Genomic DNA, 27,882 nt, shown 5'->3' with positions numbered 1-27,882 from the left:
ACTTCACTTTCGCTTTTTACTTTCATGCATTGGAGAAGGAAATGGCAACCCACTCCAGTGTTCTTGCCTGGAGAATCCCAGGGACGGTGGAGCCTGGTGGGCTGCCATCTCTGGGGTTACACAGAGTCGGACATGACTGAAGCGACTTAGCAGCTGCAGCAGCAGCAGTCTCAAAAGTGGATGTATGTTCCTGCCCTAAGAGCTTAAGTAAATTTATTATAGAAGTCTTAGTGTAATGGACAGGAAAATTATCCTTACCACTTAGGTGCCTTAAATTTTGCATTGTTGAAAGGAAAGGGAAATTTGTTACTACGGAGTTATAAATAGATAAGTTTGTAGAATTTAAGAATTCAACTTCTCCAGGAAGGCTTTCCCGATTTTTGGATCGGAGACCAGATCTTGTGCCATTGATGAACCTTAACACCGCTTATTAAACATTCCTCAGTTGTACCATGCATTGTGGTTTTATCTATCATTTCCTGAGACTAAGATTCTTGAGAATTGAGTCATCGTTTATCATTCCAGATATAAATTCACTCTAAATAAAACTCACCACAATGTTGGTTTTATGGATACTCTGTAAATATTTCTTAGATGCAAAATTGAATCCATTTCCGTGATTTGTCTTCATCATTCCTGCCCTAGCTTAGATGTTTTTGTGAGCTCCATGTTAGTTTTCTGTCTCTCTATGATAAATCACTTAAAAACTTAGCAGCTTAAAACAGTGCTTATGTATTATCTCACAGTTTTCTGTGGACTACAAATCTGGGCACAGCTTAGCTGCTGCTTCTGGCTCTAGGTCCTCTGCAGCTACAGTCATTTCAGAGCTCAGCTGGGGCTGAAGCGTCCCCTCCAGACTCAACCATGGAGGGCCTCTCTCAATAGGGTTGCTTCCATGAAATTAAAGCTAGCTTTCTCTGGGGCAAGCAATCCAAGAGAGAGAGAAAAAGTGAGCATCCATATAGAGGAAACCGCGTTCCTCTATAACCAAATCTCGGAAGTGTCATCCCATTTGTGGTAGTTTAATGATGGCCTCTAAAAAGATAGCTCAAGTCCTAACCTGTGTTACTTGTGAATGAGACAGTATTTGGAAACAGAATAAAGGCTTATGAAGATAAATGGAATTAAATAAAGGATCTTGAGTGGGAACATCCTGGATTAACTGCTGCTGCTGCTTCTGCTGCTGCTAAGTCGCTTCAGTTGTGTCCAACTTTGTGCAACCTCATAGATGGCAGCTCACCAGGCTCCCCTGTCCCTGGGATTCTCCAGGCAAGAACACTGGAGTGGGTTGCCATTTCCTTCTCCAATGCATGAAAGTGAAAGTGAAATCGCTCAGTCCTGTCTGACTCTTAGCTAGATGAACTTTAAATCTAATAACATGTATCCTTATGAGGTGTACATAGAGAAGAAAGAAGGTTCTGTGAAGTCAGAGGCAAGGACAGGTATGATGCAACCACAATCAAGGATTGCCTGGCAACACTAGCAGCTGAAGAGGCAAGAATAAAATCTCCCTTAGACCTTTCAGAGGAAGTGTAGTCTTTCTGACACCGTGATTTCCAACTCTTGTCCATCAAAACTATGAATGAATGAATTTGTGTTGTTTTCAGTCACCCAGTTTGTGGTGGTTTGTTATGGAAGCCATGGGAAACTAATATACCACCCTTTTCTGTAGTCTTCTATATTTTAGAAATGCATCATAGATCTAGCCAGCATTCAGTGGCAGGGGGTCACAAAAGGGCATGAGTATCAGGCAGAAGCCATATGAGAGTCTTGCTATTCTATTAGATTTCTGAATCCCTCCATTTGCTTGATATTTGATACATCTGTATTAGCCAAACCATTAGAGTCATTATCTCACTTTCTTAAAAATCATGATCTTTCTTTTTGTATTTCCTAACTCTTTTATTAGAATTGTTATTCATTTGGATAGTCAAATTGGAAAACTTAATTTGAATTTCTGCTTTTTTCTTAATGCTCATAACCTTTAATCTATTAACCAGTCTTTTTCATTCTATTCCTTAAATTTTTATCATCTATCCCATGATTATGTCTTTCTAGAAGTAGCAGTATAACCCCTAAGTGCTCTGTCTGTTTCTGAGCATTTCCCCTTCAAACCTTTTGCTGCAAAGTGACTTTTGAAAATTCAAGTGGGATTACATAATTTCCTTATGTGGACTGGCTCTTGACTTCTAAAATCCAAAGTGTATCTTTAATCATTCCTTAATATAGGTCTAGAAAATTGTATAAACCTTTCCAGATATATTATGTTCTTTCATTTTTGCTTACCTTTCTCTGGGATTCTCTTTTTCCAGTACTCAGATAGGTGTGTGTTTGTTTTTGTACCCAGAGCACCCTGCAGAATGCCTAATACAATGGCCAGCACAGAATAAGTTTTCATCTGTTGTAAACTAATGTTAAAGATGAAAGATGAAGAGAAGAGTCTTGAAATAGCAATAAATGACTAAACTTACAGACTCCTTTAAGATGGAAACACACGTAAGAGAAAGGAAAACTATGGACTAATTAATGATGGGCAAGACTGGATAGTTTAAGGATAGAATAAACGCAAAGGCATGTTCAATGTAAATGTGTGGAAGAAGTAGAAGTCAAAAAAGTGTGAAAAAAAGAGAGTTTTAGTTTTGAGACCCTATATAAAGTTTAGATTTGAATGTGCTGTAATGTGGTTTTAAGAGTATTAAAAGGTGCATCCTCACAGAGTTTATACTATATTAGATAGGAAGTGTAAGGAAGATAAGAAGTAGAAGAAATAGATGACAAAAATGCAATGCAATGTTAAGAAAGCAGCAGAAAAGGAGTTTGAGTAAGCTCCAGGAGTTGGTGGATGGACAGGAAAGCCTGGCGTACTGCAGTCCATGGGGTCACAAAGAGTTGGACACGACTGAGCGACTAAACTGAATTGAACTGAACTGAAGTAAGACTAATAGTGCTCTTGTCTGAAGAATGTCTCTGGGGAAGTCCCTTAGTGGAGAGCATATTCAAATCGTATTCAGCAGATGTGTTATGCTTAATCAGCATTTAAATACCAAAGGAAATCCTCTTTAAGCTGTTTGCAGAAACTGAAGAAAGCCATTTTACTTTCACTGACCTTTGATTGTACATGAAAAATTTAGATTTAGTACATCTGTATGTGATATAAAAATTAATCATTACCTGTATAATATTAACATTAGTTTTTATTTAATGAAGAGACAAAGGGGAAAATGCTTTGTATATTTATGTAATATGTAATTGTAACAAATGGTTTATTCATGAATGAATTGCTATTTGAATGAAATAGTGAAAACAGGGAAAATGGTTTTTTATCAAATATGTTAGTCTCTATGTTACAGATTGGTAATCTATGGGCTTTTAGCTTAAACAAATTATTTATGCGATGAGAGTATTATATAGTATATCAAAGCCTTAAATATTTAGAGATAACATTCTCTTTTTTTTAACCTCTGAAGGTTCCCCAAGAGTTAACATTCTTTACAAAATGATTTACCTTACTTTTAGAACATAATCTACATTGATAAAATTTAGCTTAGCAAAAAGATTCTTTAAAAAGGATATTTTTTACACATGAAGACAGAAATAAATGAATAAGAAAGATTTACATAATTATGTGCAATGAATGAAGAGATGGAAGTGGCTATCTCAGAGAAGGAAATTGTTAAATGTTGAGTTTTGAATTGCATAGTTCATCAGTTTAGTGGCCTGACAGTCTAAACTGTAAACATTTTGATCAAATGACTACCTGTAATGGTCAACATCTCTTTATACAAGCAGTCTGTTTTATGTATTAATATGAATCACATCTATAGTTGACGAGTCTCTATAAATTACAGTTCTTATTTTGCAAGTAACAGAAAGGAGTTCTGTGTACTTTAGGCAAAAAAGTATTTTGTTGAAAGGATATGAGTTAGCTCATGGAATCAGAGGTTAATCAGAAAAACAGTTCTCAAGAAAGACAGGAGGCAGAGCATTTCCAGGGATCTAGAGAGCAGGAAGTGGAGAGAGACTGTGAAAAGTACTGCCATGGAGCTAAGTCTGGACCAATAATGTGGTTTAATGCTATTCTTCCCACATTCACTAAGCCAGTGCGCATGGCTGGGTTTCAATCATTTGCCCTCTGCCAGGAACCATGGCACTTGATTAACAATTCTCCTGAGACTGCTAGCATGTGGAGAGGGTAGGTTCCCAAAAACAATTTCAGAGTTTTAGGACTAAGATGGGGAGTAGGGCAAGTAAAAACAATTGATGTTTCTAAAGCCTTTCTTTAGAACTGTCATTCGAAAAGTATCAAACTCTAACAGCAAAAAACTGAGAATAAAGATTTTGCCAGTAAAATTAGCATAGATTAAATAGTAATGTTGCTCAGGTTTTAATAGATATCTACTCTTACGAAAATTTTCTTTGTTCTTTCTTTTATACATATGTCTATTGTTTGTCATGTGCTAAGTGCTGTCCTAAGCAGTGAACATAAAGCTATAAACTATAGAATTCGTTTTTGCTTTGTATAGAGTCTTAGTGTAAACTGAAATATATATGACAATTAATATATTGCAGGAAGTCTAGAACCAGAGCTGTAGTAGTTTCCTAGAGTTGCCGTCAGAAAGAGCTACAAACTGAGTGGCTTTAAACAACACAAATTCTAGAGGCTAGAAGTCTGAAATCTGGGTGTCAGAGGGTCCTGTGTCCTGCAAAGGTTCTAAGGGAGCATCCTGCTGTGTTTCTTCCAGCTTCTGGTGGCTGATGGTCTTTCTTGGCCTCCGGCAGCCTACCTCACCTCTCTGGCTCCATCTTCACACAGCCTTCTTCCCTGTGTCTCTGGGTGTGTCCTTGCCTCTTATGAAAATACCAGTCGTTGAATTTAGGCTCTATCCTAAATCCAGAATGATTTCACCTCAAGATCTTGAACTAATTACATCTGTAAAGACACTGTTTCGAAATAAGGTCACATGCTGAGGTTCTGAGTGGACATGAGTTTGGGGGAGATGGTGTTTATCCCACTATAGGGAGGGCACATGATACTGTTGGTGTTCTTTGTAGGGTCCCAGGGCCTGTTTTTGGGGTATGCTAGAGAATCCCACTTGCAGGAAATGTCTGAGAGTGAATGCTCAGCAGAAGGAAGTGAAAAGTGAAAAGTGAAGCTTGCTCAGTCGTTCCGACTTTTTGTGACCTCATGGACTGTAGCCTACCATGCTCCTCCATCCATGGGATTCTCCAGGCAAGAATACTGAAGTGGGTTGCCATTTCCTTCTCCAGGAGATCTTCTCAACCCAGGGATTGAACCTGGGTCTCCCGCATTGCAGGCAGACGCTTTACCATCTGAGCCACCAGGGAAGCTCACAGTAGTAGAAGGAAGCACCAGCAGAAGGAGAGGAGTGTACAATGGACCCTCCCAGTGCTTGTGAGGAAGCATAGTTCATTGGAAGAAATGAAAGTATCAGTAGTTCAGTTCAGCTGAAGCAAAGAATACAGGGGACTGGTGAGAGGTGGACAGGAGAGAGGACAGAGACGAGGTTACATGGAACAGATGATAAGGGAACATGTAAGGGCTTTGACATTATCCTGAATATAGTAGGTGCCTTTGAGGGAACAGTGGTAGTTTGTTAGTCACTCAAGTCCTGTCTGATTCTTTGTGACCCCATAGACTGTAGTTATAAAATGAAAAAAAAAAGAGAGAGAGAGAGTGAAAGAGTGAAACTAGGACACGCAGCTGTATCTACAGTCAGATCTCAACACTATATCTGGCAACCTTCAACCTTTAATATTAAACACTAAAAGTAAAGGCACTTAAATGTTAGCAGTGGTGACTTTAATTTTACTCTTTATAACATTTTTAAAGTACAGCAAGTCCAAAGAGCTTATACTGCTTTTATAATGGTGGGAACAAAAACATTTTTTTTGAAAATTTTAGCACATTAAATAAACCTGATATAAGATTTACATAGCATAGTGTTTTTAAAAATAAGTAATTAATTTCAAGGATTGCATATCTTTTGATTTAGGAGGGAAAAGAGCTGTAAGTGAATAAAGAATTATACCACCTGAAGAAGGTATTTCATAAAATATCCTGAAATATGTATGGAGATATTGATTGCACATCCTCAGGTGGGTTATGTAGACATTGGCTAAATCAAGAAAAAAGACTTCTACTTTTGGACATAAGATAGGAAATACATTTAGACTGAAAGCATTTTTCTCTTGATTTTGAAAACCATGTCAGTGAGTGAGCAATTTAATAAAGCATAGAAATTGATCCTTTTATGTAAGTTGTCGTCAGTAACGCCAATTTATCTGATGTAAGGTGATTAGGCAGAACATTCCTGTGAAGATTTTACTAATTTTTGTAAGACTGAAGTGTATTTAAATTTTTGGAATGCAAAATTAGAGCTTTAATGTTAAATTTATTTTACATATCCAAGGGTCGTGCTGTGAGAACAGAACACATTTGCATGTTCTTCTGTGTTTTCCACCAGCTTCAGAATATTAAACAACTATTCCATTAACATATACTGGATGATGTGATGGGGCAATTAAAACTCTCACATCATCTTTGGACTATTTCTCTTGCAAGAGATAAAGCAGCTTAATTAATGTCTCATAATAATGTTTATAAAATGTTTATCAAAGAAAATCATTTGATACTTCTGTGGAGGTTTTTTGTTTTTTATTTTTTTCAAAGTATTGATAATTGCTTAAATAGCATTGTTTACTTTGATTCACCAATAAAATTGTTTGCTAATCCTGACCTGAGATGATGTATAAATATTTTGCTATTAAAAATAGTTCAGAGTTCAAACATTTTACTTGCTAATGACTATAAAGTAGGCAGACCTTCTTTCTTAAAAATAGTCTTGAATATATTCTAGTAAAATATATACTGGAAATACATTTCTTGGTTAATTATTTATAAGAAAATATAGATACCAATAATTATAATAGAAAACTAAACATTTCAGTAGAATCAGCCATGTCCAACTCTTTGCAACCCTATGAACTGTAGCCCATCAGGCTCCTCTGTCCATGACATTCTCCAGGCAAGAATGCTGGAGTGGGTTGCCATGCCCTCCTGCAAGGGATCTTCCCTACCTGGGAATTGACTCTGCCACTCTTACCTCTCCTGCATTGGCAGGCAAGTTCTTTACCACCAGCATTACCTGGGAAGCCCAAAATACATGAGTGTCACCACAGGTCTTTTTCATGATCTTCTCGTTGAAAGTATTAGTCGCTTAGTTGTGTCTGACTCTTTGCAACCCCATGGACTGTAGCCTGCATCAGGTTCCTCTGTCCATGGGATTCTCTGGGCAAGAAGACTGGAGTGGGTAGCCATTCCCTTCTCCAGGGGCTCTTCCCGACCCAGAGATTGAACCTGGGTCTCCTGCATTGTTGGCAGATTCTTTACCATCTGAGCCAACGGAGCTGTACTTTCAGTGCAAAGTTTGACTTTTTTATTTTTTTAATAAATTTATTTTTAATAGGAGGACAGTTGCTTTACAATATTGTATTAGTTTCTGCCATACATCAACATGAATCAGCTATAGGTAAACACATGTCCCCTCCTTCTTGACCCTCCCTTCCACTTCTCACCCATCCCACCCCTGTAGGTTGTCACACAGCGCCAGGTTTGAGCTCCCTGTGTCATACAGCAAATTCCCACTGGCTGTCTATTTAACATGTGGTGATGTACATGCTTCAGTGTTACTCTCTCACTTGGTCCCTCCCTCTCCTTCCCACACTATGTCCACAAGTCTGTTCTCTATGTCTGTGCTTCCATTGCTTGACTTTTTCAAACAACTTTATATCTCTTATATCATTTAGTTAGCCCATCCCCCAAATATTTTTTTAAGTAACTTGTCCTATATAAAATTTAACTTAATTAGGACTGTTATGGCATCACTGCCTCAATGGACATGAGTTTGAGCAAACTTCAGGAGATAGGGAAGGACATGGAAGTCTGGCCTGCTGCAGTCCATGGGGTCACAAAGAGCTGGACACAGCTTAGTGATTGAACAACAACAACAACACGACTATGAACCTGAAAGTCTACCTGCTTGGAGTTTATAGGCTTCCCTCCACCCCCATTCTTGAGTTTTCTAAACTTCTGAGAATTAAAAATCAGTCCCAGTAGCATTAATAATATTAATTACAATGTCCAGCACTTACATATTGTTTTTAGCTGTCTATATAAAGGAACCTGTCTAATCCTTATAAGGATATTTTGAGGTAGGGGACTCAGTTACAGATGAAAAAGCTTAAGCAGAAAGCGGTAAAGTAAATTTGCCCAAGATCAAATGGTAGAGAGGCGAGTAGAACCCAGGTAGACTATTTTATCCAGCATACTCAATTCATGAAGAAGATATAGATTCATATGAAAGAATTTTAATCCAAAAATATCAGACATCTCATCAGTATTCCCTGTCATCTTCTTGTGGAAAGATCTGACATACAGCTCTGTGATAGCTGGGTTACGTATTTCTTATTCTCCCACATTTTTGTGCCGCTAATCCTCCTCATATTTCATTTATTTCAGATCCCTTGACTGTTCTCCTACCTCATATTCAGTTTTATAGTTTTATTTACATGTTTTCCAATTTACAGAAAGATTCCAAGAAAAACCTCTTATTTTGTTTACTTAGAAAAGATGAAAATATCATTTTGAGAAAGTAAAACATTAGTTTTGTGTCCTAAAGATAACACTAATGCAAGCAGCAATAGTAAGTTTCCAGGGTAGTGAGAATATTAAAAAGAGTTTTTATATCCCCTTTCATAATTTAAACTTACACTTGATATTAAATTTTTTTGTGAGAGGAAAATTACACATTTTCTATTCCTTGTGATAAACCAAGCACACACAGTAATATCCCTGTTATAACCTCAAATCCCTGGATAGACCAGAAAATAAATATATATAATTCAATTTAGAACTGTATTGGAAAATAAGTCAGAGAACCTTCAATAGACCAAAAAGTATGAAAAATCCATAAAAGGATACACTGTCAGATTTGAAAGGGAAGTCATGATTGAAGATAGGCCCTGGAGAGGGCAGTTTGAGGGAGGGTGGATACACTATTTGTATAGCTAAGTCCCTTCACTGTTCACCTGAAACTGTCCCAGTGCTGTTTAATGACTATTATTGTTCAGTCACTTAAGTTGTGTCTGACTCTTTGTCACCCCATGGGCTGTAGCTCCTCTGTCTATGAGATTTCGCAGGCAAGAATACTGGAGTGGGTTGCCATTTCCTTCTCCAGGGGATCTTCCCACCCAGGGATAGAACCCCTGTCTCCTGTGTCTTGTGCATTGGCAGGTGGGTTCTTTGCCTCTGAGTCATCAGGGAAGCCCTACCCCAATACAAAATAAAAAAACAATTTTTAAAAAGAAAACAAACCATAGGCCTTGGGTAGGACACTTAACCAAAGGTGGGTGTTGCATTAAGAATGCACCAGTCTCGGAAATGGCAGGTTCCCGCTTCCTGGAGAAGCCTTGAGCTGGGATGAGTAACTACTTACTTAGTTGTGATGCAGAGGAGCTTTGTCAAGTATTCAGACTGGTAAAAGAAAGCCCTAGTTATCTTCTGCAGTCTGGATACTGAAGATATGTGCTTGGATTAGAGAAAAACAGTTAAGCGTTCTGGTCTTAGCAACCATGAGGAGAATCAGAGAACTCTTTCCTCTCACTCTCATTGAAGACAGATTACGGTACTGAGATAACACGAGTTAATAAAGTAAGCAGAGTACAGTTAATATATAACAGCAGAAGGATGGGGGGGTATTCCTTGAACAGAAGAGAGTAAAGCAAAAAACTGAATTAAAAACTTGATCATATTCCTTTACCATTTCAACTTGTAGTTTGTGTGTGTGTGCCCAGTCGTGTCCAATGGATTGTAACCCATCAAACTCCTGTGTCCATGGAATTTTCCAGGCAAGAATACTGGAGTGAGTTGCCATTTCCTTCTCCAGGGGATCTTCCCGACCCAGGGATGGAACCCGCATCTCTTGTGTCTCCTCCATTGGCAAACAGATTGTTTGCCTCTGTGCCACCTGGGAAGCCCCTACCGTTCAACTTGTTACGCTTTAACAATTCAAGGCATAAATGAGAAATATTTCAGCCTAAAATTTCACTGTATATTTGAAATGTTAGGAATAGTGTTAAAAATTAGGAATGAATATAGAGGACCAAGGTTATTTTATCGTTTCAGAACAAAGCAAATTGTTTATTGAGAATGCTTTTTGTTGTTTTAATGTAATTCTTTCCAAAATTAAAGCATGATACATAATTTTTACACTAAAACATCATCAAATATTTCAGCATTAAAACCATAAAAAATATTGCAGTGTTCTATGGTGTCATCACCAAAGTTTTAGTAAATTATTTTCTGATAATTGTTCCTCAACAGCAGGGAGAAAACTTTTGCCTCTGTAGAGTCTGAGTTGTTTAGTTTTTATATAGAGTTTGGGCTGGTTTTTTTCTGTTTATTCACACTTCTCAGGAACAATTTAAATAATGTTGAAGAAAATAAACTCATATGAAATACTTTATTGAAGTATTGGAATGCAAAAAAGTAGAGAGTACACCTCTTCTCCATCCCAACTCTCACTTAGGAATTAAATTGAACCCACTTTAAAAAGTAGCAAATGGCACTCTAGTTTGTCAGGCTTTTATAATCACAGGTTATTTATTCTAGAAATAGAAAGCTGTATGTCTATCTGTGTGGTAGGGCATAAAGAATGCTTTTTCTGTCTTCTGAGCTATGGAAGTTTCCAAATAGTAGCAAAATATTTTCATTGTCTTTATTCCAAAGTTATACTGTAGATTTTTAGCTTTTTAGCTGGCTTGTTTCTTTCCATTTCCAAACCTAGATATAAGGTTATTTAGCTTTTTATACCTATTATTCCCAAGCCTAACAGATTTCCAGTCATAGTCTTAATATTTCATTGCAAACAAACCCATTAAATTAGTGTTGAAAAGGTGTTGGATTTTTTCCCCTCTATCCCTGATAGTTACAACGCTAGTAAAACTTGGAATTTTCTGGAGCCCTTTGTTTTTTGAAACTTGCAAAATTGCTAAGTTAGTGTTTTTGGTTATACAGAATCAAGCATTTCAGTAACTAGTCAGTATGATTTGATATGATGCATGAATATAGACAATAATATATATTGTTTAGCATATATTTTTAAGAGTCCACTCCTAATACGGCCCCCTTCCGTCTTCCCACTGGTAACCACTAGTTTCTTCTCTTTATGTCTGAGTCTGCTTCTGTTTTGTTATATTCACTACTTTATTTTATTTTTTAGATTAGACATGTAAATGATATCATACAATACTTTTATTTCTCTTTCTGACATTTCATTGGGCATAATTCCCTTCAAGTCCATCCATGTTGCTGCAAATGGCAAAATTTTTATACTTTTTATGGCTGAGTAGTATTCCATCGTGTGTGTGTGTGTGTGTGTGTGTGTGTGTGTGTGTGTACACCACATCTTCTTTATCCATTTATCTCTCGATGGAAACTTAGATTGCTTCTATTAATATTTCTTGGCTTGTAAATAATGCTGCTATGAATATTGGATACAATTTGAAGTCTCTCTGAGAGGTTAATCATAGATCATATCTTAACCATAATCTTTCTATGTCTACAAGTTTTATAGATTACATTTGGAACTATGTTCAGTTATTTTATAAAACAACATGTGTGTTCACATGTTGGTAACACCCAAGGTAGGGCTATGTTACTGCTTCTAGTCACTCACAGTGTTTTGGGCTAATAAGTCTGCAACTTTCATTCGAGTATTTTCTATGAATTTTCTATGGCAAGTCAAATCAGAGGATTGCTGACTTGAACCTGAATTGCTGCTGGATTTGAGACAGAACATCAATTTATGTTCAACATGTTAATTTGTGTGATTCAGTGATTCTCCTCTAATACTCCAATAGTAGGAAGCATTTTCCTCCTGAGGCTTTTTTTTTTTTTTCATCTCAGGATAATATATACTCTCTCCTTAGCCATCTAACAGATGCAAACTGTAGTTAAGAGATGACGGATGCTATGATGTTTAAATATTTCATACTTGCAAATTGCTACCACAAAATTTTCAGTTAGCATTATAAATAGATTATGCTCATTTTTTATCTGCTTTTTGGTACTTCTTGGAGTTCACCTTGAATATCATTTATCTTTCCTCTGCAGTGATTCCATGTTGTTGGATCAGGATTTGTGTCCCCAATTTTATAAAAAAAAAAGCAATGGAGACTTGGCAAAGCCCAATTAAATATTACATTATTCCCTTTCATCTTTAATGAATGGTATAACAGTTCCTTGTTTTTATTGATGACTAACCCAATGTACATTTCAATGCAAAAGCATCATGCTTTCACCTTTCACTTTGAGATCTTTGGATAGGTTTCCGATCAACTTTTGGTTTTCATGAAAGGCTTACACTCCTTGAACAGCACGTTTGATTAAACAATTAATCTAAAACTGTATGAAGTCAGGTGAGCATCTTCTCTTTGTCTGGAAGACCTGTATCAGTGGCCTAGAACTAGTCCACCCTTCCAGATCTACCAGGGCTTTGTACTGATGCTCAAGCTTTAATTCTGTGATTACTTCATCTTCCCACACTCCCTTATTTTCAGACACTGAATCTTATCCATTAATTTTTTAAAATATATAATGCATTAATTTGCTTCCCTTCTTAGTGACAGCTTTATTTCTCTACCATCATCTTTTGCCTGAGCTACAGCAACAGCTTTTTAACTCTTCTTCTAGAAGTTTCTTTAACAATGTGAATATATTAATATGTAAATCTACATGCAGATTTATTATCTCCCAGTCAACTTCAGTTGATTCCTATTGCAAGGCTTAAGGTACCAAACAGGTTTCCTCCTGGCCTTATCTCTTCAGCTCTATCTGTTGTCACTGCTTCCACCTTTCTCCACTGTTCATCCTTATTGGCCTTTTTTCAGTTCTTTAAATGCCATGTTTGCACACCTTCAAACCCTTCCCAATGGCACCCCACTCCAGTACTCTTGCCTGGAAAATCCCATGGACAGAGGAGCCTGGTAGGCTGCAGTTCATGGGGTCGCTAGGAGTTGGACATGACTGAGCGACTTCACTTTCACTTTTCACTTTCATGCATTGGAGAAGGAAATGGCAACCCACTCCAGTGTTCTTGCCTGGAGAATCCCAGGGATGGGGGAGACTGGTGGACTGCCGTCTATGGGGTCACACAGAGTTGGACATGACTGAAGCGACTTAGCAGCAGCAAACCTTTCCCTGTTCCTTCTGTGTGGTAAACTTCACTTACATCTTTCAAATTATAGTCTAAACATTACTTCCTCCAAAAAGGACCCCTTGATATTTTTTTTATACTAGTTAAGGTTTTCTTGTAATAAGCCACCAGCCACCATAATACCCTATAAATCACTACATTTTTCTTCTCCTTATGTGTGAGTTATTTTCTCCCATTTCTGTCTTTGCCAATGGTGTATAAATTCCATGAGGCATAGCTTAATTCTATCTTTCTCACTTGTATTATAATATAATTCACAATGTAAGTTCATAGTAAATATTGTTTAAATAAGAGACTGAAGTCAGTTTATCCCTTTTATGTATCTTTTAAGTTTTTTGACACTCTCTAAATTAAAGAACTTAATAATTTAAAAATCTATACCTTAACCTCATACACTAATTACAATTAAAATGAATATTGGAGGATAAATCATATAAGTTATTGTATTTGTTGAGAGATGTTCCTGTTTCAGTTTAACACCAAATTTTTTTAATGTGTTAAAATTAAGTTAGTATTTTATAAGGAAAATATTTTTATTTATTGGTCAGTTTTTATGTTTCTAGTTGGTGACAAGTTTTTGTTATATGTCTACTTTACTGAATTCTGTCATTTTCTTTACAAAGAAGCAATACAATATATTTTTAAAATGGAATATTGACTACAAGTGTGTAACTATTAGGCAAATCATTTTTATGATTTATTAGTATGATTCTAGCCAGTAGGCAGTATTCCAAATCATAACACTTCAGTAATCTTCATTGGAAAAAAAGTAATTTATGCATTTTTTAGAACTTAATTTAGCAAGAACTAAGTGAAGGATTTGACAGATAAGATGCTTGCCCTCCCAGTGTGTTCAAAAGAATGCTGAAGCTGGAAAAGCTTAATATGTCATTAGCTTGGCAATTCCTCTTAGAACTCAACACTATTAATCATTAGAAGGAGGTTTTGTAATATGTCAGGGGCTTATAATTTGTTCTATTCTAAAATAGCATTTATGACAGGAAAACGATTTCAGTTTATGTATTTTAATCTACGTAAATTTTTTAATCATACAATGACAGAAATTATTCTGGTCTCCTCAAAAAATAAAATTTACATAATTAGACTAATTTATAATTTCTTAAATGGAATTAATTTGCATGACTGTTTTATTATTATAAAACAAGATTCTAATGGAGTGACTAGGTGATAGTATAACTCCTTTGTAGCAATTTATAGTTCCTGAAGGGTATATATGTTACCATGTGGGATAAGTCTTAAAATGTTTGAATGAAGTGTTTAAAGACGACTTTTAGCAGTATTTACTTAAAGTTCATTTGCTTCATTTTCACAGTCCCAAATTACTTTGCAAATAGCCATGATTCCTTACTATAGATTAATATGATCCAGAGAGTTTTCTTCATATAGTCCATTGGAGTTTCTGATAGAATAAGGAGTAAATCTTAGGAAATTGTGTATTTTGAAGACAAAAGTAAAGGGCACGTTGTAGGGAATTTTTTTTAAAAAAGATTATAGCATGGAGGCTACTGTGGTTTGTATTTCTCAGGGTCAATTAGCACAATCTCAGATACAATCTATTTTATCTAAGTAATAAAGCAATTTTATCTCAGAAAACTGCAGGACTGCATATAATCTGTCTGTGAAATGCAACCCAGATACTGAAAAGTTTAATGATATTAATAATTTCTAGAAGTTGACTTTTTGAAGAATCCCATGATATTTTAAAGAATATGACACTTATTCTTCTGACACAACAAATCTCAAAGAAAAGTGTTAGATGAAATGTTAATTTCTGTTTAAATCCTTTATCAGTGTAGAACAAATCAGAAAAAAAGATGTTTGCAGTTGGAGATGAAAGAATAGAAGAACATAGAACATGCCCTTGGAAGAGAAGGAAGAAGTAAATAGGGATGAATTAAAGTGGCAATTGTTTCCAGTTTTCTGATTGCCATCCATCTGTTCCATCATGAGACTAAAAAGCTTAAGATTATGAAGACCTGAATGTATATGCTAACTGAGTGCTGAAAATGAGAGTTACAGTAAGAATAAAAGGAAATGTTACCTACCTTAGGTTCAGTTGCTTGTTGCCCAAGAATCCAATACCAGGAGACAAGTGCTGGGTAAAAGGAAAGACAGCTTTGTTGAGGAAGCTGAGAATCCTGGGGTGAAGGTGGACTCATGTCCCAAAGAGCAACTTCCAACTCTCCAGCTTTTGCTGGGAGACTTCGCTGGTGGCTCATATGGTAAAGCGTCTGCCTACCATGCGGGAGACCCAGGTTCGATCCCTGGGTTGGGAAGATCCTCTGGAGAAGGAAATGGCAACCCACTCCAGTACTCTTGCCTGAAAAATCCCATGGACAGAGGAGTGTGGTGGGCTACAGTCCATGGGGTCGCAAAGAGTCGGACAGGACTGAGTGACTTCACTTCACTTTATGTAGGAAAAAGAAGAAAGGGCTCTTATTTTCAAAGATGATTGCCTTGGTCACATGATTCCAAGTAGCCATCAAGTCTTGCTTCCAACTGGAACATTACCTAAGTCAGAAAACTCTGGCTAGCTAGTTCTGAAAAAAACAAGAAACAAGGGACAAAGACAAACTGAAGCAGACGGAACTAATCTTCAGTCTTGACAGGCATCAGCTTTTTTCACTAGCAGCAAGCTAAGCTAAGTGAATGGTGGTCTAGGGTAGCAGTCTAGGCTTCCCAGGTGACTCAGTGGTAAAGAATCTGCCTGTCAAGCAGGAGACATGGCTTTTGACCCCCAGTCGGGAAGATCCCCTGGAGAAGGAAATGGCAACCCACTCCAGTTTTTTTCTTGGAAAATCCCATGAACAGAGGAGCCTGGCAGGCTACGGTCCATGGAGTCACAAAGAGACAGACATGGCTAAGCGACTAAATAACAACAGGGTAGATGTCAGGCGTGGTAAGCCCAGAGTCACAGCCCTATCATAAGTAAGAAATAGAGTTGAAACAATGCTAAGGAGCTGACAGTCCCTAGTTACATCTCATGGCCTTTTATAAAAATACCTTTATTATTTCAAAATTCCTCAAGGTACCATGGAATGAGTGCAACCATTCTCAGATAAAAGTAAATTTTATGGTTTGCAAAATAATATAACCAAACCAAGATGCCCCAGTGCTCTGTCTTAGAAAACAAGTTTCTAATCCAGCAATCTTTTACCTACCCCGTGACTAAATTATAATACTGACTTTGAAAAAGAAGAAGTGAAGTGAAGTCGCTCAGTCATGTCCAACTCTTCGCAACCCCATGGACTGTAGCCTACCTGGCTCCTCTGTCCATGGGATTTTCCAGGCAATAGTACTGGAGTGGATTGCCATTTCTTTCTCCAGGGGATCTTCCCCACCCAGGGATTGAACCCGGGTCTCCCGCATTGTAGGCAGACACGTTACCATCTGAGCCACCAGGGAAGTCCTTGAAAAAGAAAGGAAAGATATAATCATCTAGAATAAAGTGAAAAATGTACTTTTAAAGTGTTATTGAATTTCTATTTCCAGTGTTTTTTTTTTTTAATATTTATTTTGTAAGCATTTTTTTTCACTTTTAAATGAAGTTCTTTCTGTGTAGTTTCCTCTTCTTATCCTTTCCTTTCTTCTTTCTATCCCTCTCTTCCTCTTTTTCCCCTCCTTTCTTCTGTTCTTCCATTGAGAGTTCTTTTTGGGGTGATGAAAATGTTCTGCATAAATGTAGTTAGATAGTGATGGTTGCATAACTTTGTAAATATTCTAAAAACCACTGAATTGTGTATTAAATGAGTGAACTCTATGCTATGTAAATTATATATCAAGTAAATGCCAGCCAGAGGTTAACTAAGGTGACTAGACTGGAGTAAGTAAAGTGCAAGGATACTAGGTCTTTTCTCAGATTGATTACAACAAATCACAAGGCTAGACATTTAGTTTCAGGACTCAATTGGTAGTCCTTTCCGGTCTTAACAATCTCGTGCTTTTTAGTCTTGTGATAGAAGAGCTGGTCTGACAATCAGAAAACTGGCATCAGTCTCAGCTTTAATTCACCTGTATCAACTTGTGGACTTCGTGTCCTACATCCCGGGAAGAGAGACTGTCAGCAATAATTCAGAGACAGGATTAAATGAATACAGGCCACAGGACGGCAAGCCCTTCAACTCGTAGTATTCAACTGCAAAGTGAATAAAAAGCACACAAACACATAAGATATTTATGGCAGTTCATCAGATATAGTTGGGTAAATATACTTAAACATTTATGTTTAAAGTCTGGTAGACTATATTCATTCTCAGATAGATGCCAACTCATAATGGTGAAGACTGAGTTTTTGAAAAAAATATTTTAATTTCTGTTTTTGAAAGTTTTAGATGCTCAGAAAATACTTTTTGTCTACACTAGGAAATTTTTCAAAATACTTAGCAGTTAAACTGTTTTAAAACTGAGGCCGTGAGAATCCAGCCAATTTGAATATAAGTGTCAGTATACAAATAAAAGGTTGTTGTGTTTCTATTATCTGTAAACAGTGTCAATTTGCCTGTTTTCGTTGTTTCCTTGCCTCATGTTACTCATTACAACAGGAAATTCCTTTTCCCATTGTCTCTTATGGCAAAACGTGGCTGCTTTTTAATGACTCTGAGTTCTTCTCAGGAAACTGCTGGAAGCTTTTAAAGCATGTTTCATTGGATTATAAAGGATTGTTGCTTTGTTGCGTTTGTTCAAGCTAGTGCTATTTGCTAGAATTACCCAATGGTTTCTTTATACTTACTTCCTTACATTCTGTGCCAGAAATTGCCTACACACTCTAAATTATGTGAATAGCTCAGGTGATCCATGTTAGGAAGGAAGATCCATTTTAACAGTTTTTCCCAATGGAAACTATAGTATAATTTATTCCAATTAGTTAAAAAATAGCAAAAAATACATTACTATAGCATGTCTAGAGAATTTATTCATATTTATTCAACTGTGCTACCATTTGAAAAATTAGTTTCTCTTCATTTAAAAAAGTTGTTCTTTTGTAAAACATGTGCAGCCAGCCTTAGTGAAAGTTTGGCTTAATGGGAGTTTGACGCCATGGGAAAAATTCTTTAAAATAATTCGGAGGACCCTTATTGATTATCTGGTCTCACCCTCTCATTGGCAAAGAGCAGATTTGTTCTTTTAAGGTGGAGCTTTTATTTCCCCTATTTAACATTTTTGAATCAGTCACAGTCATTAATAAATTTGGTAGTGCTAGCCTGTAGGGCTGTACAAATTATGAAATTTTAAATATGTGAAGTCTAAACTAAAAATTTACATTTTAACTTGGAATATTTGTATGTGTTTGTGTGCATGTGTGTGTGTGTGTTTTGTGTTTACAGAGGGATGTAGGTGATAATACAGTGATAAAATGTTAATTATGCCATACTGTATTTTTTCTTTTAGAACATTATTAGTGAAATTTCAGATTAAAAATATGAAGGGTTATCATCACCAGCTCTTTGTTGTGGTTACTTCTATCCACCCATTTAGTCAGTCATTAATTGATTATTTTTGTCTTTTTGTCATGTATGTGTCAGGCTTGGGATTAAAACCATAAAGAAGGCATAGCTTTTGCATTTGAGAATCTTTTTATTTCATTTGAGAATCTATTTATTTCACTATAATAGAGTGAAAGCATGTATAAATTAATAATTTCAAATACTGTGACAGAATATATGAAGACTTATAGGGAGAGTAATTATTTGTTTGGGAGTGGAGCACTCCAGTGCATGAGGAAAAGCTTTACAGGAAGAGGGACAGGTAGAGCCTAAGAATCAAAATATGAAGTTCTCCGAGCAGAGAATGGAAAGTCACGTCTTCATTTTTGGAAATATAATTCTAACTGCCTTTTCCTTACACATGGAAGAGCATTTCAAATAGCGCTAAGTAGCTATTCTTTGTTTTTAATCAAAGATAAAGTGTTAAACCTCTTTCTTCATATTTTCTTAATTTTTAAAATATTTCTCATGTTGTTGAGGCAGTCCGAGCACGGGTTAGAAAAAAATTTCCAGACATAAAGCATTTCAGAAGGGAGTCAGTTTATTAAGAACAAAGAGCAGAGATAAAGTGAGTACTGCAAGTGCAGCAGGCCGACCTCCCCTGACAGACCAGGGAGAGTCAACAGATTTCGTGTGTTAATAGCCAATTTTTATAGTCTCAAGACAAAGAAAATTCTTGCTAAAAGGTTGGCGTTAGGTGATTGGTTGGGGTGCAAGGGTATTTACTGGAGTGGGCATCTTTGCCTAACTGGGAGTCAGGAAGCTTGTTAGTGGTGATCAGGGGCCTTTGGCAACAGTTACAGAGGGGCTCAGTCGGCTTCGGAGGTGACCTTGATTCTGGGCTCCACTTCTGAGGCCTCGGTGCAAAGCCTCGCACCTGAGGTCTTGGGGGCAGGACTCAATACACGTGTCAAAAATTCAAAATTAAAAAAAAATTCATTCTCAATCGTAGATAAACACTGAATAACCACTGGACATACTGCTATTTTACTGACTTTTTCATTTCTCTTTAGGTTTACTTTTTATCCATCATATGTTAATACCCTTTAAATACTGTATTTATTCCTTTCAAAATCCTCCAAATTCCTTTTAATATTTTAGTCAAGAATTCATCAGATTTCATTTAAAGTGCTAGTTCAACTAGGAATTAGTTCTTATCAATGCCCTTTTAAAACAATAAATTTATCTATATTAATTGGTTAATTTCTAAGAATAAATTCAGTTGTCAGGTTTGTACAAATACATATGTATATGGATATGTACATGTATACATAGGTATTACACATACACCATATACACATACAATTTACATATGATATATATATATGTATGTGTTCTTAACTTAATTCCTGAAACTGAATGACAGGCTATGCCTTCAACCTGTCCTACACTTAAATAGCCTTAGTCAATCTGATGTTGTATTTGTTCCTTGCAGACATGAAATTTAAAAATATAAACTTATTTTAGACTTGCTTTTCACTTTGTATTTGAAACTCTGATGTATTTTCTAATTTAATTAAATATATGTTCATCTGTTTAAAGTAAATAAACATTCAAATTAAATAGGTAATTTTAATTAGATATTATTAATCGGTTTTGGACTCAGGCAGGAATTTTGATTCACAAAAAATCCCTGCACCTATTTAAAAAGAAATTTTCTCAACTGTTACTGAAAATACCTTTTTCCTTCCTAAGCCTTTTCCAGGACACACAGGTCACAGGATGTAATAAGACTCTCTTTCTTACTGTGACTGCATAAAAGCAGTGGAGTTTCTCTGTGCCTGTGCTAATTAGAGGCACTGACCCTATAGAGGCACTATTTATTTCTCTGCTGCTTCAGTTTCCAGACCCCTGGACTCCTCAAACATCTCTTTGACCTCCTTTCTGAGAACTACTGCTTAGAAGATGAGCTGCTCAGAAATCAGGTAGAGATTCAGGTTAATCTTTAGTACTATGTAGTCTGCTTTTCAAAAGTCAACCACGGATGGCTTCTTCTCCTTAGCCGTTTCCAGTTTATTCATTGCTCCTGAGGATGAAAAAGTCATGTTCTACCAGCTGAGGGTGAGTTTTTGAGAAACTCAATTTGCTTATAATTGATCCCTGCTTTTCTGTAGCACTACACTCAAAGAGCACAGTAAAGTATTGATGTTATGTATCCCATTTTAAAGATGAGGAAATATCTTTATTCCTTTAAAACTGTTCAGTATGTCTGTAGAAACAATTTATTCCCATGTTATGGCCCTATTAAAAGAAATTAAATTTCAGAATATATGGGATTTACCCTTGGCCATACAGACAACGATAATGAGAATTATAACTTGTTTTCCTAATGTAGTATTCTTTCTGCTGCACAATGTTGCTTACACACATTAGGCTCTTTCATTAGTTTTAAATAAAGCAATATAGTTTTACAGAGATTCCATGACTGTGATCTGACTGCATTTTAATAGTACTACACACTTGTAAAGCATATTCTGTTAAAAATTCCCGACAAGGGATTAAATTTTTAAAATATGATGAAAAAACAAAATTTCTGTGCTAACTAGTATTTTTTTAACTCCATATAATTTTAGTAACTCAAAAGTCGGTTAAAGGTATTTTATGAAACATTTAACATATCAAAATCATTTTCAAAGGCATTAGCAGAAATATAAATGTTCATGATTAGTTAGCATTTTAAGATGGATAAAGTTGAGCTGAAAATAGCACTTTTAAAATTTCTTTTTATTTTCAGGCTTCCATCATGTTTCTATTTTTAAAAGTGAATATGTTTCTGTGTGTATATATATATGCATATATGGGTATATGCATATACTATATGTATATAATATGTGTATGTATACGTATGTGTGTGCACTTGAGTTTCAGTCCTAAAAATAAACCTTCTTAAAAGTTAAGTGTATCTTTGCCTCATTTCAGGATATTTTGGTATTTTATTTACTATAGATATTAAAAGATAATTGTGTCTTAAATGTGCAACTGTTGGAGGAATCGTTCTCTGGCCTTATGATAGAAATCTGTTATACTGGTTTGTCACATGTAAAATATGAGATTGTTATTTGAACTGATGACAAAGAGGACTACTGACTAGTAACACATGAAACATACTAATTAAAAAATTGCAACTCTTTTAATCTGAAAATTTTTATGAATTTTTATATGTGTGTAAATTTTGTAATATAGAGAATACTTTACCAAAATTACTAGTTTAATCCACTATCGTAGTTATAAATTATTTTAAATGTTTATTAAGAAAAATTTCAGACATGTGCAGAGTTCACAGTGATGTAATGAACCCTTGTGTATCCCTCACCCACCTGCAGCAATTTCCATGCATGGACGTTCTGTTCATCTATATGCTCTTTCCTTAACCCTCTCCTAATACTATTTTGATGCAAATCCAGCATTCTTTAATTTCATCTATGAGTATCTCTGTATGAATATCTAAAACTATTTTAAATGTAATTACTATGTCATTAGGACATGAAAATAATTATAGTAATTCTTCAATAGCATCAATTGCTAGCCATGTTTAAATTGCCAATTGTCTCATAGTGTTTTCAATTTGCTTGTTTTAAATATAACTTATATTCCTTAACAAGTCCATAACTTACATTATTCATGTCTTTTTAATCAATGTTCTCTTTCATCTTTCTCTCTTTCTACCCTGCATGTAACAAATAAATGTAGAAGAAACCATTCCTTTGTGCTAGAGAGTTTCTCACTATCTGATTTTAATGATGGCAACCCTGTGGAGTAGTTAACATGTTCCTCAGTTCTCTGAATTTTCTGTACAATGTTAATTAGTTGGATATAGAAGTTTGATCAGAATCAGGTTTGATTTTCTTTCAGCAAATCTGTTTTCTGGTGGTGTAGCATTCTTTCATCAGGAGTTATATAACTTTTGCTTGTTTCTCTTGTTTGATGTTAAGTAGCCACTGATACTCAATGGCTCCACTAGTTTATTAGGGCTTGAAATGTATGTTCCCATTCTGTCATTACTTTTACAATTAACTAGCAGGATACTTCTAAAGAAAAACCTGTTCTAGGTTAACAATGAAACTGTTTACATAGGGAAGTCGAGATAAATTGTTGGGTTTTTTTCCTTTATATGCTGGCTCTTGCAATGAGGAATTTGTTTTCTAGCTCTTTTCAGTGTTGAGGGATGAGTTATTATCCTTTCTTATTCTTATTAGCTCATGAATTTAGACATGTTTGACATTTTTCCATCCATTTCAGTTATTATTCTAATTGATGATCATTTTTCCATTGGGGCCTTCAAACGTTATACTTAGACTCTGTACAGTTCTCGTCTCAGACATTGACTCAGCCATTTGTTCAAGGAACTTTGGTTCTTTAGTGAGAAGCACTATTTTTAAGACCAAAAACTGGGTGCCAGAGTGCTGTTCATTACTACTAGAGTTGGCTGTTTCTAACCTTTCAATATTCGTTTTTTTAAAGATAAACATATGTCTAGAGATTACACTGATTGTTCCAATTTGATATCAGAACTGTGGAGTTTATTTAACTATTTCTGTTTCACATGTGTATCTTCTTTCATATACGTTCAACTTTCACCTAAAACTCTCAATACCAATGAAGATAATAGAATGTAACGTTGTTTATTGTTTTTGCTTTATTGTCTATGCCAAAGCCTTTGACTGTGTGGATCACAATAAACTGTGGAAAATTCTGAAAGAGATGGGAATACCAGACGACCTGACCTGCCTCTTGAGAAATCTGTATGCAGGTCAGGAAGCAACACTTAGAACTGGACATGGAACAACAGACTGGTTCCAAATAGGAAAAGGAGTACGTCAAGGCTGTATATTGACACCCTGCTTATTTAACATATATGCAGAGTACATCATGAGAAATGCTGGACTGGAAGAAGCATAAGCTGAAATCAAGATTGCCGGGAGAAATATCAATAACCTCAGATATGCAGATGACACCATCCTTATGGCAGAAAGTGAGGAAGAACTAAAGAGCCTCTTGATGAAAGTGAAAGAGGAAAGTGAAAAAGTTGGCTTAAAACTCAAACTGAGAAAACAAAGATCATGGCATCTGGTCCCATCACTTCATGGGAAATAGATGGGGAAACAGTGGAAACAGTGGCAGACTTTATTTTTTGGGGCTTCAAAATCACTGCAGATGGTGACTGCAGCCATGAACTTAAAAGATGCTTACTCCTTGGAAGGAAAGTTATGACCAACCTAGACAGCATATTGAAAAGCAGAGACATTACTTTGCCAACAAAGGTCCGTCTAGTCAAGGCTATGGTTTTCGCAGTGGTCATGTATGGATGTGAGAGTTGGACTGTGAAGAAAGCTGAGCGCCAAAGAATTGATGCTTTTGAACTGTGGTGTTGGAGAAGACTCTTGAGAGTCCCTTGGACTGCAAGGAGATCCAACCTGTCCATCCTAAAGGAGATCAATCCTGAGTGTTCATTGGAAGGACTGATGCTGAAGCTGAAAGTCCAAAACTTTGGCCACCTGATGTGAAGAACTGACTCATTTGAAAAGACCCTGATGCTGGGAAAAATTGAAGGCAGGAGAAGGGGACAACAGAGGATGAGATGTTTGGATGGCATCACTGACTCAATTAACATGAGTTTGAGTAGGCTCTGGGAGTTGGTGATGGACAGGGAGGCCTGGCGTGCTGCAGTTCATGGGTTCACAAAGAGTCGGACACGGCTGAGCGACTGAACTGAACTAAACTGATTGTTGTCCATCTTTATATATGAAAGAGCCTCAGAATCACAATGCCAGAACTATCTTACCTATATCATCACTGAAATGAATTTGTTTTGTTTGCACTTCCTTTTGTTCCTTATGACATATCACCTTAGAGATATTGGGTCAAATTGTTTTGTTTCAGAGTCACAAGAAATAGCTCTTGTTTGTGTGATTATACTACCAACAAGATACGTATTTAGGATCATATTTTTCCTTTTATTTTCTATTCTAAGGAATTGCCATTTTAAAATTGTGCTTTAAAAATTAGTAAAAATTTACCTCTTTTCTAAGTTTAATCAATTAAACAATGTATACTTAAAGTAGACAGGGCTGAATCCTTGTCCTTTGCAGTTTCCCTTCACTATGGTAATCATTGGGGCCAGGAATTATGATACAGTCTTTCTTTTCTCAATAAGGAGTTTCTGCTGCACAGAAGTGTTTTAAGAATAGTATGAAGAACTCCATATAATCTTTGCCTAGCAAAGATTTCCTAGCTTTCATTCATTGAAATTTTACTGCATTAAGCATATATATTTATTTTCTTTCTCTTTCCCCCTCTTTCTCTTCTCTCTCTCTCTCTCTCTCTCTCTCTCTCTATATATATATATATATATGTATATACACATGCATATTTATACATTTATACATCCATTGTATGTAGCATAATAACACACACATAAATATAATATTTTTTTCAGAACTGTTTGAGATGAAATAGCAGACATGCTGTCCCATTACCCTATATTACTTCAGTGACTTTTCCCTAAAAACAAGGACATTCTTCTTTATAACCACAGTATAGCCATCAACATCACAAAATTAATATTGAATTCCATCATCTCACTCATAAACTCTATTTATGTTTTGCTGATAGTCCCAATAGTATACTTCAAGATCCAATTAAGACTGCATACTATGTATAGCTGTCTCTGTAATCTCCCAGTTTGGAAAGTTACCATTCTTCCCTTTCCTTTCATGACCTTTGCATTTTATTAAGAATACCGGCTACTTTGTAGGGTATCTCTCAATTTGAGTTTGTCTGGTGTTTTTCCCAATGCATCAAGAACTACAAGTTGTCAATATGTCCCAATACTGGTCATTTCCTCAAATTAGTTAATATAGTATCTACCCTATTTCTCTTGTGAAAAGGTTGATAATCAGTAGTTTTATATAAATGAGTAATTAATATTTGGGAGAGATATTTTAAGAATCCCAGTTCTCCACACCAGTGGAGATAAAAGAAAATAGCATTATTCATTGTTATCTCACTTTACATACGAAAGAGACTCAGAATCAAAACCTTGTGAATAACTTGAGCTACATCAATGTTCACCTATTAATTTTAGCACTGATTACCCTTGTCTTAATTAGTTATTTCTGTGATGGTTGTCAAATGGTCGCTTTTTAATTCATTCCCTCTGTGTTGGCATTCTGCTATAAAGTATGACTTTCCTTCTCTGTAATGTATGTATTTATTTATAGCATTATTTCCTCATGACTTCCTATTTTATTCAGTGGCTTGTAATCCATTACTATCATTATGTATAGTGCTCTTTAAATTGTCTCACTGGTGACCCTTTAGGCCTTGGTGTCACTTTGGCATACCTCCATCATTCTTTGAGCAAGTTTGTGTTTTTTGGTGCTGGAGAGGTTCTGGTTCGTCTTGTCCTTTCTCTGCCTCAATCCAGCTATCAAACATTTCGCCAACCCTGCCCTTGACACAGAACACACAGGAAGGGACTGGCTGGCCTCAGATCAGCACAGTCAAACACGTTAGTCTAGTCCCGAATAAGCCCCTAGAGTAGATTGAGTCTTGATTTTATGAACCCTTCTTTTTATTTTAATCTCTTATTTTCCTATGATGAGCAGTATAAGATCTCTTCTCTCCTTGGTAACTCTAGCATCTGACTCAAAGTAACAGTCTTTATTTTGCTGTTGATATATAAAAGACAGTTAGCAAGTTCATTCTAGTTTTCATATAATTTCCATGATTACATCCATTTTTGATAGTCCTTTCTCTACATTGAACACTGTATATTCTATCCTGTCTTCATCATTTCATCTTAGTTTTACATGTAGGTATATATATATATATATATATATATATATATATATATATATATTTATAATTTTAATTTTATTTTTTAAGATGAAATTCACAAAATAAAAATAACTATTTTAAAGTGTGCAATTCAGTGGTAATTTAGTCCATTCCCAGTGTTTTTTGAACACCATTTCTAGTTACAAAATATTTCCATTGGCCTAACCTCATATCTAATAGAGTCAGATCTCATTCTCACCTCCCCCCAGCACCTGGCAGCCACCAACTTGCTTTTTGATTTACTCTTTCTATATATTTCAAGTAAATGAGATCATATAATATCTGGCTTTTAGTGTCTGATTTCTTTCACTTTAGTAATGTTTTTGAGGAATCCATGGTGGCTCGGACAGTAAAGAATCTGCCTGCAATGCAGGAAACTTGCAGGAGACCCGGCTTTGATCCCTGGCTTGGGAAGATCCTCAGGAGAAGGGAAGGCTGCCCACTCCAGTATACTTACCTGGAGAATTCCATGGACAGAGGAACCTGGCAGGCTACAGTCCATGGGGTCACAAAGAGTTAGACATGACTGAGGGACTAACATTTTCACTTTCATGTCATAGCATGTTCTAGTACTTCAATCCTTTAAATGATTAAATAATATTCCATTGTATGTGTATACCACATTTCTATTTAGCCACTGATCCATTAATGAGTATTTAGGTTGTTTCCACCTTTTGATTATTGTAGATAGTGCTGCTAAGAGCATTTTCAACCAAGTATTTGGGAACTTGTTTTCAATTCTTAAGGGTCAATTCCTGGGTCATGGGGTAATTCTATGTTTAACTTTTTAGGAACAGCCAAACTGTTCCATAGTGATTGTATCATTTTATATTCTCTCCAGTGATGTCTTCATGCTCACTGATGCTTGCTATCATCTATTTTTAAAAGTTTCTAGTGATTCTAGTGAGTATCAAATGCTATTTCATTATGGTTTCAATTTGCATTTCACTAAGGAGATCAGCCCTGGGATTTCTTTGGAAGGAATGATGCTAAAGCTGAAACTCCAGTACTTTGGCCACCTCATGTGAAGAGTTAACTCATTGGAAAAGACTCTGATGCTGGGAGGGATTGAGGGCAAGAGGAGAAGGGGACGACAGAGGATGAGATGGCTGGATGGCATCACTGACTCGATGGACGTGAGTCTGAGTGAACTCCGGGAGTTGGTGATGGACAGGGAAGCCTGGTGTGCTGCGATTCATGGGGTCGCAAAGAGTCGGACACGACTGAGTGACTGATCTGATCTG

At 36.1% G+C, this 27,882-nt stretch overlaps 1 protein-coding gene across 9 annotated transcripts in view; it reads left to right on the top strand.

Annotated features, from left to right (window-relative positions):
• GULP1 (GULP PTB domain containing engulfment adaptor 1) overlaps nucleotides 1-27,882 on the top strand; it is a 333,659-nt gene that overhangs the window by 131,484 nt on the left and 174,293 nt on the right. The window contains exon 1 of one of the 9 annotated variants that reach the window (XM_061433236.1): nucleotides 6,015-6,117. The exons of 7 other annotated variants lie outside the window; for them this stretch is intronic. The gene's annotated coding sequence lies outside the window, so the exon portion shown is untranslated. Of the gene's footprint in view, nucleotides 1-6,014; nucleotides 6,118-20,517; nucleotides 20,861-27,882 lie in introns of those variants that run through there. One more of the 9 variants, XM_061433241.1, reaches the window with a different exon arrangement.

Source organism: Bos javanicus, chromosome 2 (assembly GCF_032452875.1).
Source record: "Bos javanicus breed banteng chromosome 2, ARS-OSU_banteng_1.0, whole genome shotgun sequence".
In the NCBI taxonomy this organism is placed as follows: Eukaryota; Metazoa; Chordata; class Mammalia; order Artiodactyla; family Bovidae; genus Bos; species Bos javanicus.
The sequence above is the reverse complement of the archived record's forward strand: the minus strand, read 5'-3'. Positions and strand labels throughout refer to the sequence as shown.